General features: G+C 44.6%; 1 pseudogene; it reads left to right on the forward strand.

Moving 5' to 3' along the window:
- The first annotated feature begins 639 nt into the window (after nt 1-639).
- On the forward strand, nt 640-9,608 carry LOC115850218 (RAD52 motif-containing protein 1-like; annotated as a pseudogene).
- Nucleotides 9,609-18,891: the final 9,283 nt, after the last annotated feature.

An 18,891-nucleotide genomic window follows, 5' to 3' on the forward strand; every position in this document is an offset into this window, starting at 1 on the left:
TCAGAAGTAGGTAATGGGTGGGGATAAGGGTCTGATATATTGAGGTGGAGAAAGTCGTGGGGATGGAGAAATGTGCTCGGTGATTTGGGGGTACTTTAGGAAAATGAGCTAGAAAATAGCTTTTTAAGAATTTCATACTAGACTGTTGATGGCTTTAATGTTATACCTTGATTTGCATATTCAAGACTCATGAAAACACTCAAGTCGAAGGATTGCATCTTTGGTGGTCATTTCTCACACAGAGTCGGGAAATCTAAATTTTTAAAGTTCAGTGGATAGTTAGCGCTAACTACTTGGTACTCTAGTCTTCTCTGGGAGTTTGAAGATGAAGCCAGCTGCTATAAAGATGTCCGCACCATTCGATCCCGTAAACTCACACTTTGGACTCTACGCTAAAAATACACTTGAATAAAAGCGCTAAACTCCAAGACTTCTGGCCACCTGGGTTGCAGAAGCAGACCTAGAGAAAGAGACAAGCCCGGAGTGGGAGGGTCGAGGGAGAGGTCCGAGCACCGCCCTCGTCCCACTCCCACCAAGCTGGATCCGCCCCTCAGGCTCCCGGTTCTAAAAACGCGCGAGCGCGCGTGCGCAGGCGCAGTCCGTTTGCGCCTCGAGCCGCGCACGCGCAGTGGCAGTAGGATGGTGGAGTTGGTACCTTTTCCGGTTCTCACAGTGGGTGAGAAAACCTTGCTGGTGTGGGAGCTGCGCTCTGGACCCACGGCTGAGGCCTTGCAAGTGAGCCGAGCCGGGGCGGAGGGAGGGGTGGAGGAAACTGCCCCGCGCCCCAGTAACTGGGCGCCCCGGGGTACTGCTTCAGTACCTAATTTGCCTGTGGTCTCCGCTGAGAGGAATCGTAGTTCTAGAGCCGACCTGAGCAGTCAGCTCTTCCCCATAGATTTTTGAGAGACAGTTCCCAACAGACGGCATTGCCTCTTTTTTTTTTTTTCTGCGGTACGCGGGCCTCTCACTGTTGTGGCCTCTCCCGTTGCGGAGCGCAGGCTCAGCGGCCACGGCTCACGGGCCTAACCGCTCCGCGGCATGTGGGATCTTCCCGGACCGGGGCACGAACCCGTATACCCTGTATCGGCAGGCGGACTCTCAACCACTGCACCACCAGGGAAGTGGTGGTGCATTGCCTCTTAATGCTTCTCGAAGCTTAGGATTTCAGAGGGAACCTTGTTCATGAAATGAGAAGTGTTTGGAGTTGCATCCTCACCACAGTTGCCTGTGGCGAAAGGCTGGGGGAGTATAAGGGAATGGGCGGTTTGGTTTCCTGGGCCTGAAATTTCCTGCACTTACTTAGCGTGGGACCACCCTACATCATTCTCTGTTCACAGTATTCTCCCAGTTTGGCCTTCTGTATTCGGTCCGAGTCTTCCCAAACACAGCAGTGGCTGGTCCTGGGTTCTATGCCATCATCAAGTTTTATTCAGCAAGGGATGCCCACAGCGCCCAAAAGGCGTGCGACCAGAAGCAGCTTTTTCACACATCTCCAGTCAAGGTGGGTCCAAATGTGGAATTCCTCGCTCTACTGGGATGAAGTGCTGAATTTAAAACTAATAGGCCATCGGGAATTCCCTGGCGGTCCAGTGGTTAGGACTTTGCACTTCCACTGCTGAGGGCCTGGGTTCAATCCCTGGTCGGGGAACTAAGATCCCGGGGGGCGGGGGGGGGGAAGGCCAGCGTTTGTACAGCACTGTGGTGTACAGAATGCTCTCAAATGCACTGCTCCATTGATCCCCCAGTTCCCCAGTTCTTTCTTTTTTTTAGATGAAGAAACTTGAATTCAGGATGGTTACGTGACTTACGTAAGGTTCATGACAGTAAATGTGGAAACTAGAGGGCAAACCCAAACTTAACTGATGTTAAACCCAATGTCATTTTATGCTGCCCCTTAATTTAAGAAATCTTCACAAGAGTTTTCATTATATTTACTTTTATGTGGATTTTAAATATGTGAGGTTGACAAAATTTTTTTTGGTTAATTAATTAATTTATTTATTTTTGGCTGCGTTGGGTCTTGTTGCTGAGCGCTGGCTTTCTCTAGTTGTGGAGAGCGGGGGTTCCTCTTCCTTGTGGTGCGTGGGCTTCTCATCGCAATGGCTTCTCTTGTTGCGGAGCACGGGTTCTAGGCACGCGGGCTTCAGTAGTTGTGGCACACGGGCTTAGTTGCTCTGCGGCATGTGGGATCTTCCCGGACAAGGGCTTGAACCCGTGTGCCCTGCATTGGCAGGTGGACTCTTAACCACTGTGCCACCAGGGATGTACGGAGCTTGACGAACTTTTGTCAGATGTAAGATAAAGGAGGCTTCATCATCATCATCACTCTCAAACTGCCTAATCAGAACTCCCTTCAGATTCCAGAAAATGGTTAAAATATTCTTTAATGCATTGTAGAAACCTTATTCCATATCAACATGCCATCCAATTTTACTTCCCCAGAATTAACATTTCATTATATGCCTCCATTCAGCCACCATTCCTTTTTCAGGATCTTTTCAGTTCCTCTGAATAAGTGAGTGAGGCTTAGATTTCCCAGACCTTTCCCTTTATAATTGTGTGTCTTCTCTGATTGGCTTCTTGCTCTGGCTACTTCCTACTGACCTTGCTGCCTCTTCTCACCCATATTTCTTTACTCACTGATTTCACCTTTATTGAATCTGAGAACTCTCCTCAGATGGGACTCCATGTACACTGCCTCCCACTTCTGTACCCTGTTTAACATCCTCTTCAATCCTGGCTGTACTCCCTGGGATTGAAATGATTTTGTTTCAGGCATTCTTGTTTTTGCAGACCCTGCGACCATTTCACATAACCACTCAGATATTACAGATGGTCCTGGAAAGATTATGAAACAGTTACTTGGTATCAGTTGTGAGTAATGAGTTCTTTTCTTATATTGGACATTAAGACCATTCCATAAGCTTAGGTTCTGAGATTTTCACAGCATAAAGCCCGTCACTGATAGAATGTTCTACAAGTCACTATAGAGTTCAGAGGAAAGGGCATTCGTATTAGATTTCTGTGTTAATGCAGAGCCTTAGTTTAATGCCCACAACCCTGAAATTGTTACCTACTTTAATTATGCATTCTTTTAAAATTTTATTTATTTATTTATTTGGTTGCACCGGGTCTCAGTTGCAGCAGGCGGCCTCCTTAGTTGTGGCTCAAGGGCTTCCCAGTTGAGGCACGTGGGCTCCCCAGTTGCAGCAGGCAGGCTCCTTTAGTTGTGGCTTGCAGGCTCCTTAACTGTGGTGTGCGAACTCTTGGTTGCAGCATGCATGTGAGACCTAGTTCCCTGACCAGGGATTGAACCAGGGCCCCCTGCATTGGGAGCATGGAGTCTTAACCACTGCACCAGCAGTGAAGATCCAATTATGTGTTCTTTTATTTATTGGCAGTTATACATACTTCTTATCTTTTTCCCCTGTATTTCTTATAAATAGAGAAAAGAGAATAACATCTTACAATAAAATGAAGGAAAGGCCAAAAGTATCTGAATTTTTCTCAGTAGCATGAAGGGAAATGTTTGCCAACAAGAACTGTGGCAAGGTTATCCCGGATGTCAACTGTCTCTACTACCCAGGGGCTCAGAGCCCTTCTGAAGCTTCCTAATTGTTCAGGACAGCTCCATTTGACTCACTGTACATGGCCTAGCCTCCCATGCGACACTCAACATTTAAAAATTAATCTTCATTTCTCCTTCCCAGCATGCAGCTTCAGTTGGAGAAAGTAATTTCAATTTCTTATGTACTCATTCATTCACTCAGTCAGCAGACCATCACTCTATTATATGCCAAGATCTATGCTTTTTTCTGGTAACAAGGAAAGAATAATATATGGTTCCTTCAAGCACTTAAGGAGCTCATAAATTAGTGACAGGGGAAGATGCACAAACAAATCAATAAAGAATTAACAATGCTTTGACTTTATTTGTGTTATTTGAATTTTTATGACTATATTAATATACTACATCCTGTTCAAAATGGAAATAGACATTTAAGAAAGAACTAGTGATGTAAAAAATCCACAGTAATATGTAAGTTCTTTAGAGAGTTAAGAGTGGATATATTTGCACTCTCAAAGAAGCTTGTTAATTCAGATGAACCTCTAATTCATTTGGTTGCTTTATTTACATTTATAGAGGTATTCGTATTCCCTCTTCTAACAGGATTAGTAATTTGGGGAGGGGGTGCTACAGATTAAGGTCCTAATTCAGTGGCAGGTCCTTCTTACCTCCTCTTCCGGTGATATTCTCAAGCAGGAACCACAGGATGAGACGACTAAAAGAGTTCACTTCCTTTCCTTACCCCCAGCCCCATAATAGGCTTCTGCTGGGCTTCCTTGGTTGCTTTCATCATCACTTTCACCACCAGAGGTCAGGGAACCTTCTGGTTAATCAGGGGCCCTGGAAATGATGCAGAAAAGTACTGACTTAAAAATAATAAATAACATTTATTTAGGGTTCACTGTGAACTCATTGCTTAAAACGTCCTACTTAATCTTCACAAACACTCTATGAAATTGGTATTGATAAATCTCAGGTGTATCCAAAATAAATCTCTATGTAGGGTAGTGATATTTTTAGGTCTTTTATGTCTTTAGGTTCATCTCGGCACCAGACAGAAGGCGGTTCATCATAATACGCTTGCCCTAAACAGCTCCAGATGCCAAGAATTGGCAAATTAATACTTTGGTTTCCATGGGTGGTCAAAAAGGATCATCAAGGTAAACTCTGTAGATTTTCTTTGACTAACCAGACTCCTTCCAACATTGAACTCCTATACTTTAGAGAGAAGAATAGAACAGGGCTTTGGGGAGGAGATGTGAGATACTTCCACATGGAAGTATCTGAGCATTGGCCTGCCACCTAGAATTAGTGATAATCTCAATGACTTGGATGGTGGTGTCCATAATTTTCTCCAGTATTTTTTTGGTATATAATAAAAAATAGTTGTCCATATCTAGTCATTCATTTGCAAGTCTCACTTGATTTTGAAGGGATAGCATACCTAAACTATTACCTGGGATTGCTGGAGTTTAGTATTTATTTCTAACAACAGAATATGTTGAAGTCTAGCCTTTACTTCAAAATCCTAACAGCTTCAGGATCTTTCTAACCTTGAAGAACGGGACAATACAGATATTGTGACACCACTTCAGAAGCAAAGCCCGAAGTTCTTCTGTGCTTTAGAGGTGGTGTTGACCTCCCACGAGTGCAGGAGTCCTGGAGTTGTCATGGCTGAGGAACCTTTGGATAAGTTGGAAGAAGGTCTGTTTTCCAGTATGTGAGTGTGTGGGGTGGTGAGCGAGTGGGATTTCTCTTTTTTCCTTTCTTTCTGAAACTCAACTTTTCAGATACATCATCACCTTTTCTAAGCAACTCAAGCCCTGGGCAGAATTTTTCTGCCTGACAGTATAGGTTTTTATCTTAGGCGATACCTGACAGCACCTTAAACTTTAGAATTTTAGAAATGACTACATGCCAAGAAGCTTAGGAGGAGGGAAAATTAGTTAGGAATTTTTTTTTTTGGTTTATAATTATTTTTGTGCTAAAATAGTCCTTCATATACAGATGTCTTCTGGCCTTCAGTTATCCCAACAAAATCATTGTCTAAAGATTGAAATAAACTCTTGTGTAATGTTCAGTCCTTTGCCTCCTACAAAAGGGCCTGAGCAGAATATGTAAATGTAGATCCCTAGAAAGGGGATTCCGATTGGTACTGAGTTTTTTCCTAGAATTCAAGGCACTTGGCCTTAGGATTTTAAGTCAGAGGCAGGGCTGTTAGCGAATGGGGTGGAGGAGGCTCCACCATTCGCCTGAGCGGGTGATGCTTGAGGAGAGGCCAGATCATCTGCACTACCACCAAATCTATCTCACTGTATGAATCCAGCCCTTTACGCACACGAGAGCAGGGTCTGTAGCAGTGTAGCCTCAGCTTGTGTATTTGAAATCTGTGAGTAATGTGAGATTTGTGCCACGTTTTTAGTTTGCATTTCCCGTCTAGTATTTTAGGAACTTCCAGAATAGATCTGAGCAGTAAAAATGTGCCATGCCAGGGTATACCTGCAACAGAGACATTCACCCGTACCCCAGTGTTGTGCCTGCCCTTAATCACTGAGGTTATGATCTAAGAATCACAGATGCATTTTTAGTTTTAAACATATAACCTAGAAATCAGTTATTCATATGGGCATTTTAAATTCATCTGTTTTGGTTGGATTTAGGGTCATTATCATTCCGTATAGGAAGGAAGGTAACCCAGAAGCTTGCTATTCAGAAGATATGACAGATGCATTCCCGAAATTGCTGATTGTGGTTTTAGGTAAGACCTTTTTGATTGTCCTTGAAGTACTTCAGTTTCAGTGAGCAAATAAACTTACTTGAAAAGTTAATTGGATGAAAATAATGGTTATCTAAAACATTACATATTCTTTCATTCACCAGATGCTTTCACAGCAAGAGTCTTACATTTGTTCTTTGTGGCATTTATGAGAAAAACGACAGCAAATATTATTGTCCCCTGTGTTTAGATGTAGAATCACTTGCCTCAGTTCATACCGAAAGTGTTTGATCCAGTTCTTCCTCAATTGCTTGCTTATCGTACAGAATAGTGTAGTGATTATAAGCCTTGGACACCTGTGTTTGAGTCCTAACCTTGTCTCTTAGATTTTGTTGTTGTTGTTGGTGCAATTTTAGATTTTTGTAGTCAGAGACATTTGTAGGTATTTAATATCTCTAAGCTGCAATTTCTTTATCTGCACATAGGGTTAGTGATTCAGCTTACCACCAAATGGGGGATATTGTAAGAGTAAATGGGATGATGAATGTAAAAAGCTTAGAACTATGCCTGAAACGTAGTAAGCAGACAAAACATATTGACTGTTATTATTATTGTTGTTTTCTTGTTGAAGAGTTTATTAGACTATGTTTTTGGAATCAGTTTAATTTCAGTTTTCATTTCTGATATATTGGGTGAGTATGATTCTTATATAATAATCGGCTACATTTTTGTGAGCCTTGAAACTGGTCATGCTATTGAATAGCGTTGATTGTGTTCCCTATCGAGTTATACAGCAGTGAGAATGTCACAGGCTGTGCGCAAAGGAAACTTTATGATTAGTAGATTCCCGAAACAGAATTGCTCCCCTGCTTCACAGCCCTGCAGGCTTAGAGACTGAGAAATCCTAGCTAAGTTGTCAGAGACCTCATTTGCTTGTAAGAGTTGACCCTGGATTGGTCTTGGCCTTACAGCCTGGGTAGTCCTTCCAGTGAAGTTTGACTTCCCTGGTCATCAGACAGAATCTCCATCAGCTGTCAACTCTGGGTAACAACCTTTAAGAACCAAACTAAATGACTGGGTTGTTTGTGCCTAATATGCCAAGGTACTCCTTATATGTACCCAAAAGTCCTTAGACCAAAAAGCCTGGTGGCCCTTGCTTGCCTTGAGGAAAGCTGTATTGTCCAAAATGTACAGGGGCCAGTTTCTGCCAGTAGAGTGTTCAAATGCTCTCTCTCTCTGTCTCTGTCTCTAAAGCTTTGTTCATTGTATCTGTTAGAATTTTGGTCCCAAGGAGTAGGCACTTGCCTTGCTTCTAATAGGAAGTATCTATTATAGTCCAGTGGTATCTATCCCAGGTTTGAGCTCACTTTGACCCCCACCTAATGCCTTCCTATTTAATTGTATTGTGGTTGAACATTTTTGTTGCCACAGCTTTTTATTTCTATGTCCTTATTCCTTAGTTCTTATTTCTAAGTTCGTAAAGTTTATGAACCAACGTTGATACTTCTTATATATGTTTTCACAAATAGTTATGATAAAAACTGAAGTGTCAGATGAGGGAACTTCTAGGAAAATGCTCTTATTTTCTGCTTTTAGAAGTCAAAAGAATGTCTAATTATTCGGTGCTACCATTGTATACAGGAAGTTTTAGAACAAGAAAGCTTCTGGATTAATCCTTGTTAACTTGATTTCAGAAAGTGGTAAAACAGCTGTGGCATCTAGACCCTGTGAAGAGGTCACAGATGCTCCAACCGAAGAGGAACTACAGGGTTTAATTCAAGTATGTGGAGATAAAAACTCAAGGGGTACACAGCCAGTGTAGCCATAATTCAAAACAACCAGCAGGATTTGGAAGACTTCGTCCTGTCTACTCATCTCTGTCTTCCTTAGGAAAAGGTGAAACTCTGAAACTGATTTTGAGGCAGGAAATTTCTAGGACTTTCCCAAGTTCCGAGCCTTGTCTCTGGCCCCTTATTTGAAGTTTGGAGAACAGGATTGAGGGCCATCAGTGTACGTCTACAGTTGTGGACACAGGAGAAGACACAGACCCTTTAGAACTCCCCTCAAATAGAATAGCAGGGATTTGGGAACAAAGTAACTATGGTCTTAAGTGTGATTATGCTACACTGTTTAAAAACTATTCATGCCTTTCAAGTAAGGTGTATTACTCAGATCTCATATATATCTTGTGTTAAATATTTTGCCAAAGAACCTTTCTGTAAACCAGTTATATGGAATACTTCGAATTAGGGATTAAGTTGTCAATGTAATTTCTAAAAGAAAACATTAATGTACTGCATATAGGATTTTTATTTAAAATGAGCAAAAAATGTGTTTCATACCATTAACAGCTTAATTTGGGGCAAGATTTCTGATTATTTAAGTCACCCCAATGTTGCAAAGTTTGTTTTGAAGGGAAGAAAGTAGAGAAAAGGTGGTTATGTTCTGAAAAATGAAAAATTTTTGAAAGTTTTTCCTGTACAAAATAATTATTTCATTTCAATTTAAATCAGTCAAGGAAACTTCAAACGTATCCATGTTTGGGCTTTAAGAAGTCTAGCTTCCTGTGAAATGTGAGAGGAAAGGATTCCATATTGATACTAAAGATTTTGGAAACCTGATTATAACAACAGATCCACTCCTAAATGAGGCCAATCTTGGAATCAGTTCTGTTTCAAAACCATTATGTGCTAGGCACTGGAAATAGGATGAAGCTCCTTCTCTCTTGGAGTTTAGGTGTTAAAGGTGTACCAGACAATTAAAAAGGAGTAAAATTAATAGATTATAAAAAGAACTGTGAAGAAAGTAAACTGGGTGCTAGTTACAGTATTTCAAGAAAATTACTTAATATGCTGACTTTAACATTCTAAGTGTCTTCTCCATGTGTGCACACAGGGTAGACCTGTGGAAAGTGACACTGTAGTTTTTTTAGATTAATGGCTCTGTTGAGGCAATTTGGGATGGGGGAAGTTTTCCCATGCTAATGTAAAGGGCCATTCACTTGGTTTTAGACTCTGTTTCCCAGAATGAATTGCTCACCTGCACCAAATCCCTCCTACAGAAGTTCTGGAGTCATCTCTGATTCAGTGGTGACCCCCTTATAATAGAGTGGTGAATGAATCATGAGACGTGAATACTGAGAGTTTGCAGGAAATGGCAACATTTTAGCATAATTGTAAAGAGTGTCCCCCTCCCGCCACCCTAACTGGTGATCATTTTGCAGGTCAGCTACTTTTCATGTCAGCCGTGTGGCCAAGGGAGGAAGAATGTCTCTCAGATTTCAGCTTTGAGGAGGAAGAGTTCAGATTGCCAGAAATGGACTAGCAATTTTGAATTTCCCAGAATGCCAGGACCTTTGGTTTCCTCGGGAAGCTCTGCATCCTTCCCACCCCCCTCCACCCCTGGGCTGCTGGAGTTTGTTGCACTCGGGTCTGCAGCCCAAATCCCGCCTCATTGTTTGGGGCCAGGGTGGGCAGGGAGGGGTTTGGAAGAGGGCCCGGCAGGAGGTAATTGTCACCTTTGCAAGGGGAAGGATGGCTTGCGCCCTGGGGAGTCTGGGAAAAAGGCCCACTCTGGTGGCGCGGATTGGATCTCTGCACGAGCCTAATAATGGTGGCATAACTAAACACTTCATAAATAAAGGGTGGGAGGTTAGGCGGGGGCGGGGCAGGCAGTTGCTAACCTGAGCCCTCGCATCGCGGCGCTGGCATAGCGGTTGTTTGGCTCTGAAGGCGGATGTGGCCCCGGCTCCTCACTGGCCTGGGTCGCTGCGCCTGGGAGCCGCCGCATGTTATGTCGCAGCTGCGCCTCTGTGTCGTGGCTGCGCCCCACGTCTCTTTCTCACATGGCAACGACGGTGGCTTCTAGTCCAGGCAGTTCAGCCTCCGGAGTGGGCCCTGGGCCCCGTGCAGGTGACCCCCCAACCCCGCACGGCTGAACGAGGCTTTGTCTTTACACGCCTCAGAACCCCTCCCAAATTGCCCCATGCCCTTACATCCCTGGCAGAAGCCGGGGGGTTAATTACTTGACGTCCTCGTCTCCAGTGCAGATGTTGGCCCCGCCTCATCAGGAGTTGACTGAGACTGAGGTTCCATACCCGGACACGGATTCGGTTGGAGAGCTGCCTACAGGGCCAGATCAGTTTGCTGTTCCACATCAGGATCTGAATAACAAGCAAACCCAACATCAAAAGCTCCCAGAGGCAGTTCCAGTGCAAAAGCTCCCAGAGGCAGTTCCAGTTCTAGACTGGGATCAGAATTAGCCCTTGGTTCTGCCTTCTGGACACAAAAATAAGACTAAAAACATAGGTCTAGATCAGGCTGAAGGTCACCAATCATTTGAAATACTTGTTCCACCTCTAGGTAGTAAGAGCTCAAAACCAATGAAGTTTATTGGTTCACCCCAAACCTGAAGAAAGATCTAGTTCAGCATCAACAGCTTGCCAAAGTTGTTGTTGGAACTACAGGCCAATTTCAAAAAATACACTCAGGGTCTAGAGCAACATTTGCAGGGTGATTATTTAGATCCCAGTATGGATACCATTTACCCTGAGGAGAGCCTACCTAGGGATTTTTTTGGGAGCCCAGATAAAACTATGGAGCCCCCAGAGGAAGCTGAAATTTCTCCATCCCAGCAGGAGGCCAAAATCCTCATCCAGAGCTCACTGAGGAGGCTGAATCTTTACCCCAGGACGAGCCTCCTGCTCAGCATCCACAAACCCCTGAGGAGGTTGAATCTTTTCCAATCTTTCAATCTTTTGAAGTTCTGCTGCTTTTCCTACTTTAAAGGAGATTCCAATCTACCTCTTGAAACCTGTTTCCTGCAATTCTGCGTTGGTTTCAAATCCTCTTCTTTGCCTTACCTCAATATATTTTTCGACAATAGTTGTCCTTTATAACTCTGCAGGTTTGTGAATTGCAGTGCCCCTGAGCTCCATTTTTCAACTCGCTTTTTTTGAGAGCTGGCCTGAAAACCTCAGGATTGCTTCAGGCCCTATTCTGGTTCCGGCGCGGCATGCTGAGCCGTTGATTAATTCTTCCTCCTGATGGGAAATTAGAGTAACATGTTCCCGTCCGAACACCTACAGCTATTCTCTATTTGGTTCCCCCTCATCCCGTTCATCCTCCGCCCAAATTGCAGACTGTGCGAAACAGGAGGTTAAAGGCGCTGACTCTCCAAATGGGGAGATTGTCAGTAAAGCGGCTGGAATGGCGATCGCGAGCACCAGGAAAGGAAAAATGAGGCGCGTTTTAGAAACCTTTCCAGATCACACGGTATACCATCCTCCGGGTTTCCTATGCATGTTTTAGCTGTAGGAAGATTCCCTTAAACCTGGACTGTTGGGACCCATGGAATGGGTAGCACGCAGTGTTGCTTTAAAACGTCTGCATTTGCTCACCCAACCTCACCAATCCTCTCAGCCCAAAGTGTCCAACCTTATGCCTCATCCAGCTGTGGGTGTAGATAAGGTCAATTCAGCGTGCATCACATCCCCTGAAAGAATTTTGTAAGAATTTCTGTCTCGTTCACTTTCTTTGTGTTTTTTTGTTGTTTGAAATTTATTTTTATAATGGGGTTTAGCTGATTTTCACTGCAGTGTTTACGCCGTTCTACACACACTTGTTTCCCTTACGGAGACATATCAATAGATAGGTTTTAAGATTCTTACTAGTCACATATATTCCTCTGCAGTGCATAGGGGGTGTTGAGTCCAGTTCATTGAACAAAGTGTAGGTCTTGTCTATTACATATTTGGTTTATGGAATGGTATATGTGCTAACTTCAAACTCTGGTTGTATGCATCACCCCACCTCACCTTTCCCCTTAAGCAGGCATAAGTGCTTTTTCTAAATGTGTGACTCTGTTCTGTTTTGTAATTCAGCTCATGTGTAGCCATGTTTACATTCCCTCTCTAAGTGATATATTATGATAAGTTTCTTTTTCTGTGTCTCTTCTTTCACTTAGAATCCTCATGCCTAAATCCACTCATTATGCTGCTGCTGGCCTTATGACATTGATTTCATGGCTGAGTGATATTCCATTGTACATAAGTACCACAACTTCTTTATCCATTGTTCTCTTTCTTGGGATATTTAAGGTGAACTGAAATCTAGGTTCCTGTACACAGAGCAACCCTATACTTTAGGGTGCCTTTGTCTTGTTTATTTTTAATCTTTCCAAGATATTCGCCCGTGAGTGGAAGTGCCCTATGCTCTGTCGCTCTGTTTTTTAAATGTTTTTGGAAACACCATCCACTTCTCTAGAGTGGCTCTCGGCAATTTACACTGCGCACATCCCAGTAATAAGGCTCCCTGTTCTCCGTGGCCTGTCCTGCATTTCTGGTTTTTACACATTTTTCGGAAGGCCCTCTTGAGTGGTGGGAAGTGAGACTTCTTTGTTGTGCAGATTTGCATTGCCTGCTTGCTTGGTTGGCCAAAAAAGGGCGTATGCGTTTTTTCCTGAATATATTCAGGAAAAAACGCATACGCCCTTTTTTGGCCAACTGCATCATTGTTGAAGTTCTGACGCTTTTCATGTGCTTTAAAGGCTAGACCAATCTACCTCTTGAAATCTGTTTCCTGCAATTCTGCCTTGCATTCAGAGCCTCTTTGTTACCTTACCTCAATATATTTTTGAACGTTAGGTGTCATTTATAACTCTGCAGCTTTTTGAATTGCACTGCCCCTGAGCTCCATTTTCCAACTCGCTTTTTTGTGAGCTGGCCGCAAAACCGCAGGATTGCTTCAGGCCCTATTCTGGTTCCGGGCCGGCAGGCTGAGCCTTTGGTTAATTCTTCTTCCCGATGGTGAATCAGACTGACATGTGCCTGTCGAAACACCCACAGCTAGTGTCTCTTTGGTTCTCTCTCTTCCCGTTCATCCTCTGCACAAATTGCAAATTGTGCGAAACAGGAGGTTAAAGGCTCTGATTCTCCAAGTGGGGAGCTTTTTAGTAAAGTGGCTGGAATGACGAACCCAAACACAAGGAGATGAAAAATGAGGTGCATTTTAGACACGTTTCCCATTCACATGGTGTACAGTCCTCTGGGTTTCCCATGCCTGTTTTACCTGTAGGAAGATTCTCTTAAACCTGGAGAGTTGGGACCCATGGAATGGGTAGCACGAAGTATTACTTTAAAGGGTCTCCATTTGCTCACCCAACCTCACTAATTCTCTTAGCGCGAATGGTTTCCAGCCTTATGTCTCATCCTGCTGTGGGTCTATATGTGTTCAATCCATGTTGATTAACAGCCCCTGAGCAAAAGTTGTAAGAATTTTTATGTCTGTCTTTTTAAAAAATTTATTATTATATTGGTTACAGCTGATTTTCAGTGCTCTGTTTCTTGCTGCTGTATTTCCACTTCATTGATGTGCAGAGAGACATCAATAAATTCTTCTTCAGATTCTTACCAGTCGTATATATTCTTTTTCGGTGACTTGAGTGTGCTGAGCGCCGTTCTTTGAGGTACCGTGTAGGCCTTTTCGATTATCAATTTGGTATTTGGAACGGTATCTTTGCTAATTTCAACCTCCTGGATAATGCCTCACCCCTCCCCACCTTTCCCCTTTAGCAGCCTTGTTTTCTACATATTTCACTATGTTTATCTTTTGTAATTTATTTCATGTGTAGCCATTTTTGATTCCACCTTTAAGTGATATCTTATGATATGTATCTTTTTCTTTTTGAATTACGTCACTTAGAATGATCATATGTAACTCCTCCTGAGTTGTTGCAACTGGCTTTATTTCAGTGATTTCCTGACTGAGTAATATTCCACTCTACATAAGTGCCACATCTCTTTTATCCATTTTTTCCTTCCAGGGACATTTAGGTTGTATCCAAGTTGAGGCTCTTTTAAACAGAGAGGCGGTAAATGTTGGGGTGCCTGTGTCCTGTCGATTTTTGTTTTTCCTGACATATACACCCATGAGTGCAAGTGCCCTATGCTCTGTAGCTCATTTTTTAGATGTTTTAGTAAAGACAATACCCTTTTCCAGAGTGGCCTTTGGCAATTTGCATTTCCACTATCAGCCTCACAGGGCTCCCTTTTCTCCTCGCCCTATCCTGCATTTCTGGTGTTTACACTTTATGAGGATGGTTTCTCTGACTGATGCGAATTGATACACTTTGTAGTATTGATTTCCAGTGCCCACCTGTTTGGTTGGCTAAAAAGGTTGTATGCCCTTTTCTTGAATATATTCAGAAAAAACGTATATGCCCTTTTTGGCCAACTGCATCGTTGGCGATGTTCAGCCCCTTTTCTTGTGCTTTAATGGCGAGTCCTTTCTACCTCTTCAAATCCCTTTCCTGCCATTCCCCCTTGCTTACAAGTCCTTTTCAGTGACTTACCTCAAGACATTTTTCGACGATAGATATTTTCAGCTCTTCAGTTTCGTGAATTTTAGTGCCCCTGAGTTCCATTTTTCAACTTGCTTTTTTGGAAACGTGCCACAAAACAGCAGGATTTCCTCAAGCCCTATTCTGTTTCCGTGGGTAATCTTAGTCTTTGGTCAGTACGTCTTCCGGATTGGAAATTAGAGCGACTTGTGCCTGTCCAAACACCTAGGACTTGTGTCTCATTGTTCCTCATCCTCCACTTCATCCTCTGGACAAATTCCAAACTGTACGCAGCAGGATGTTGACAGTGCTGACATCTCCAAGTGGGGAGACTGTTAGTAAAGACGCTGGAGGGGTGAACCCGAGCACCAGGAGATGAGGAGATGAGATGCCTTTTCCAAACTCTTCCCGATCAGACGGTATACCATCCTCTGGGTGTGACAGACATGTTTTAGCAGTAGGAAGAGTCCCATTCATGTAAGGAGAACACCAGGGCTTTTTCAAAATCAGTGTCTCCCCGAAACCCAAACTGGGGAATTTTTTAAGCTACGGCTACACATATGTTCATTAAGGGCCTTGGGAAGTAGGCAGAGTCCAAACTTTAGATGATTGAAGTCTTCAGGGTCAGAAGCACTCACCACCAGCTTCCCTTAGGTTACACTTTAACTGTCATTGATAGATGATGTCAATAAAAATATCTATTCTTTTTCAGATTATTTCCCCTTATAGGTTATTGCAAAATGTTGAGTGTAGTTCCCTGTGCTATACAGTAGTTCCTTGTTGATGATCTATTTTACACATAGCAGTGTGTATGTGTTAATCCCAAACTGTTAATTTATCCCTCCTCCCACCTTTCCCCTTTGGTAATAATAAATTATAAGATTTTATACTTCTCAGAAATGGGGGAGCTGAAAGAGAGGTATCATTTTCAATGGAAAAGCATTTAAAACAAGATTGAAGGTTTAACCAAGATTATTAGATGTACATCCTTGGAAAGAAATCACTTCGTTTCTCTAATATTGACCTGACAAATAAGACAAACCTTTTCACTGAACTTGCTTATAATAAAGTGATGGAAATATCAAATGGAAGTGTTAGAAACATCTTATTTTACCCGAGCCTTATACACTGTTCTATGTTAACTACAGTTTGGCTCACACATCTGTTCATTGAGGTTACAATAGTCTCAATTTCTGTTACTGATCCTCCAGAGTGGACCCCAACAAGTGTCCCCCTGCCCAGTGTCATTGGAGCCAACAGATCGAGACTGAGTTTGGTTCACAAGCAAAGGAAACTTTATATTTTGATCAGAGAATGGAGAGGTGAGAGCATGCACTACCCCGTGGGCTGTGGGCTGGGCTGCTGTGTAGAGATCCTGTCAGAGTCAGTGGGAGGGAGGGGGCGGAGCTCTCGAGGGCCGGGTTGGCTGCAGCTCAGGCTCTATGTCGCGGAGTCTGCACTGGGCCCCAGGAGCTGAGGTGTCGACCCAGCCATTCTGCACTAGGAAATCTGGTCTGAAGTGCCGGGTGTGGAACCTCTGCATGCGGGACCCTAGGAGCACATGAAATTAGACAAAGCACAAAGGATAAAAAAGGTTAGACTTGACTTTATTGCCCAGATTCTATTTTTATCTCCCAGGGATTTTTAATGGGCTTTGCTGGGGACAAACCCCTCCTCTGCCTTTTGTCCCGTTCCTCATTCTTGGAGTGCTGAGGGTGCAGACCCTTCTTCTGTAACTGCTGAGTGCTGAGTTGGGAGCCCTCATACCCGGGGGCGAGGGTCAGAGCTTCTCCCCAGCAGCCTCCAGGTGACGTTGATTGTCCCCAGGCCCCCTGCCTCCCTGCTCGTCCACCTGAGCACCAGCATTGGAAGTGTTATAGATTCTAATGACCTTTAAGGGTCCAGGAAAGAGATGTGCAGAGACGCTGTGGGGGCCGGTTTCACCCCGCCCCACATTTGTTCGGCCACCTTAGGCTGACCGTTTCTGCCAGCCTCGATGCTCTGACCAGTAGTCTGCGCTTTCTTCAATTAGGCCCCTGAATTAACGTACAAACAACACCAGGTGTCAGAGCCCTGTCCGCTCAACTCCCAGACAGTCCAGGGTCAGTGGTGATCAAGGACCATGATGGCCACTGAGTCAACAGCCTTTTGAAGTAAACAGGAGTCCAGCCGGTCTTATTGGCCACCATCAGCACAGTGTCTGTAGGCTTTTCTATGGTGACAGCGTGATATACGGTTCCCCTGCCAAGATTATTAGCTCCCCTCTGGGTGCAGTAAGTCCTGCAAGCAGTAGTCTACTCTTTTGGGACACACTCTTGTTGTTTTATGAGAGAAACTCCAGGTCAAGTGATGTTCACACGAGTCGTCATGGTGCCCTGTTGCCCCCGGTTATCTCTCTGGATGTTGGAGTTGGAGGGCCTCCTCACTCGAGGTCGGTGTGCCCACGGAGCGAACCCTGCAAGTTCAGGGCATCGTTGGTGGTTAGGATCACCACGTGGGGTCCTTTTCCCTTAGGAGGGAGGTGGCCTTTTGGGCTGCTGATTTCCAGGTTTTTAGATACCGCCAGTATCTTGGCCAGATGTGGCAGTGGGCCAAGCCCCTTGGTGACCGTAGTTTATCCTACCTGGATGGCATTCTTGCATTGTTCCATTTCAAGTGGTCCCAGTTTTTGCACTAATTCTCCAATGGCGATTCACCTTTCACCGGGAACGTAAAGGTCAAAGGGTTTAGCTAAATTAGGGAGTTCCAGGGCAAGGGTCTGAATTGACTGCTCTTTCCATTCTTGAAAGGCCACTTCTGGATTCTATTCAAAAGGATCATCATCTTTTCCTTTCAGTGTTTCATATAGAGGCCCAGCTAGTAGACTGTAGTTAGGGATCCAGAAGCAGCAAACCCTGGCCTCCCTAGGAACCCCTAAGCTGTCTTCTAGTTTTAGAAAGGGGTAAGGCTGCAAATGGTTTCTTCCCTTTCCTGGGATGGGCTTCTCCGACCTTCTGTGAGAATGAAGCCCAGGCAGGTCACCGCAGTCTGTGATATTTGAGCTTTTTCTTGGACAACTTCTATCCTTTATTGGCTTGGTAGTTCAGAGGCCTTCTTAGTAGGGCTGGCGATCAGAATGTCGTCTGCGTACTGAAGGAGGGTTTCCTTTTCCAGAGGTAGAACTTTTAGGTCTTTAGCTAAGCTTTCCCCAAAGATGGTGTGGGAATTTTTGCACCCTTGGGGCAAGACGGCCCGGAAGTATTGTTTTAGTTGTATGTTGAGTCCTGCCACTCACAAGCCAAAATTTCTTGTGACTCTGGGAGTAATGGAATACAAAAGAAGGCATCATTGAAGACTAATACAGAATACCATGTCCTGGTGGTTGGTAGAATGACCAGCAGGGTGTAGGAATTAGGAGCAACTGGAGGTATATCCTCGGTGGCTTCACTGACTGTCCTGACATCCTTTACCAGGTCCCCAGCAGCCCATGGGGCTCTCGTGGTCAGACCAATCGCAGAATATGGAGCTCACCTGGGCAGGTACCCCACCCCCACCCCAGCCCACGGGGCTCTCGTGGTCAGGCCCCTCCCAGGATACAGAGCTACCCTTGCAGGTACCGTGGCAGGGCTGGGCACACAGGAACCGTGCACATAGCCCTCATTGCAGAGCACTCCCAGCTCACCTGTCGCTCAGAGCTGACACAGAGCACCTCAGAGCAGGACTTGAACTAACAAACAGCAGCTGCGACAGGTCTGTGACCCTGGGCATCACTCTGTGCGGCCTCCCTCCACCTGGTCTTCCAGAGACTTCCACTGCACCCGGGGCACCAGGCCTCTGTCTCCAACCACCACCCACCCCTCCTCTCCCTGACTCCTGGGTTCCTCTCATTAGGAGAGTGTTTTCTTGAAGTTGTCTCCCACTCATGGGCCAGATAAAATGATTAGAAAACAAGCCAAAGCTGCAGCCCCTTGTCTATCCTGACTCTCAGGAGCCCACACCTGTTCCTTGGACCTGGCCGGTTCAGCAAGTTCCATTTTCTGCAACTGTGAGCCCCTGAGGGGTGATGATTGGCTGACCTGGGCAGCCTTACCGTGCCGGCCAGCCCTCCCCAGGTGTGCCTGGGTTGAGATCAATATAAATACCACTCCAGGCAGCAAGAGCCCCTGCAGCCGTGCCTGACGCCATTTTCTCTGCCCTGTCAGCAGTCTCGGGGCTGGGCTGGTGGGAGGGAGTGAGAGGCCACGGCTTTGTGGGTGGCCCAGTGTGAGTGAGGCTCTGCTGGACTTTCTGC

Source organism: Globicephala melas, unplaced genomic scaffold, assembly GCF_963455315.2.
Source record: "Globicephala melas unplaced genomic scaffold, mGloMel1.2 SCAFFOLD_108, whole genome shotgun sequence".
Lineage (NCBI taxonomy): Eukaryota > Metazoa > Chordata > Mammalia > Artiodactyla > Delphinidae > Globicephala > Globicephala melas.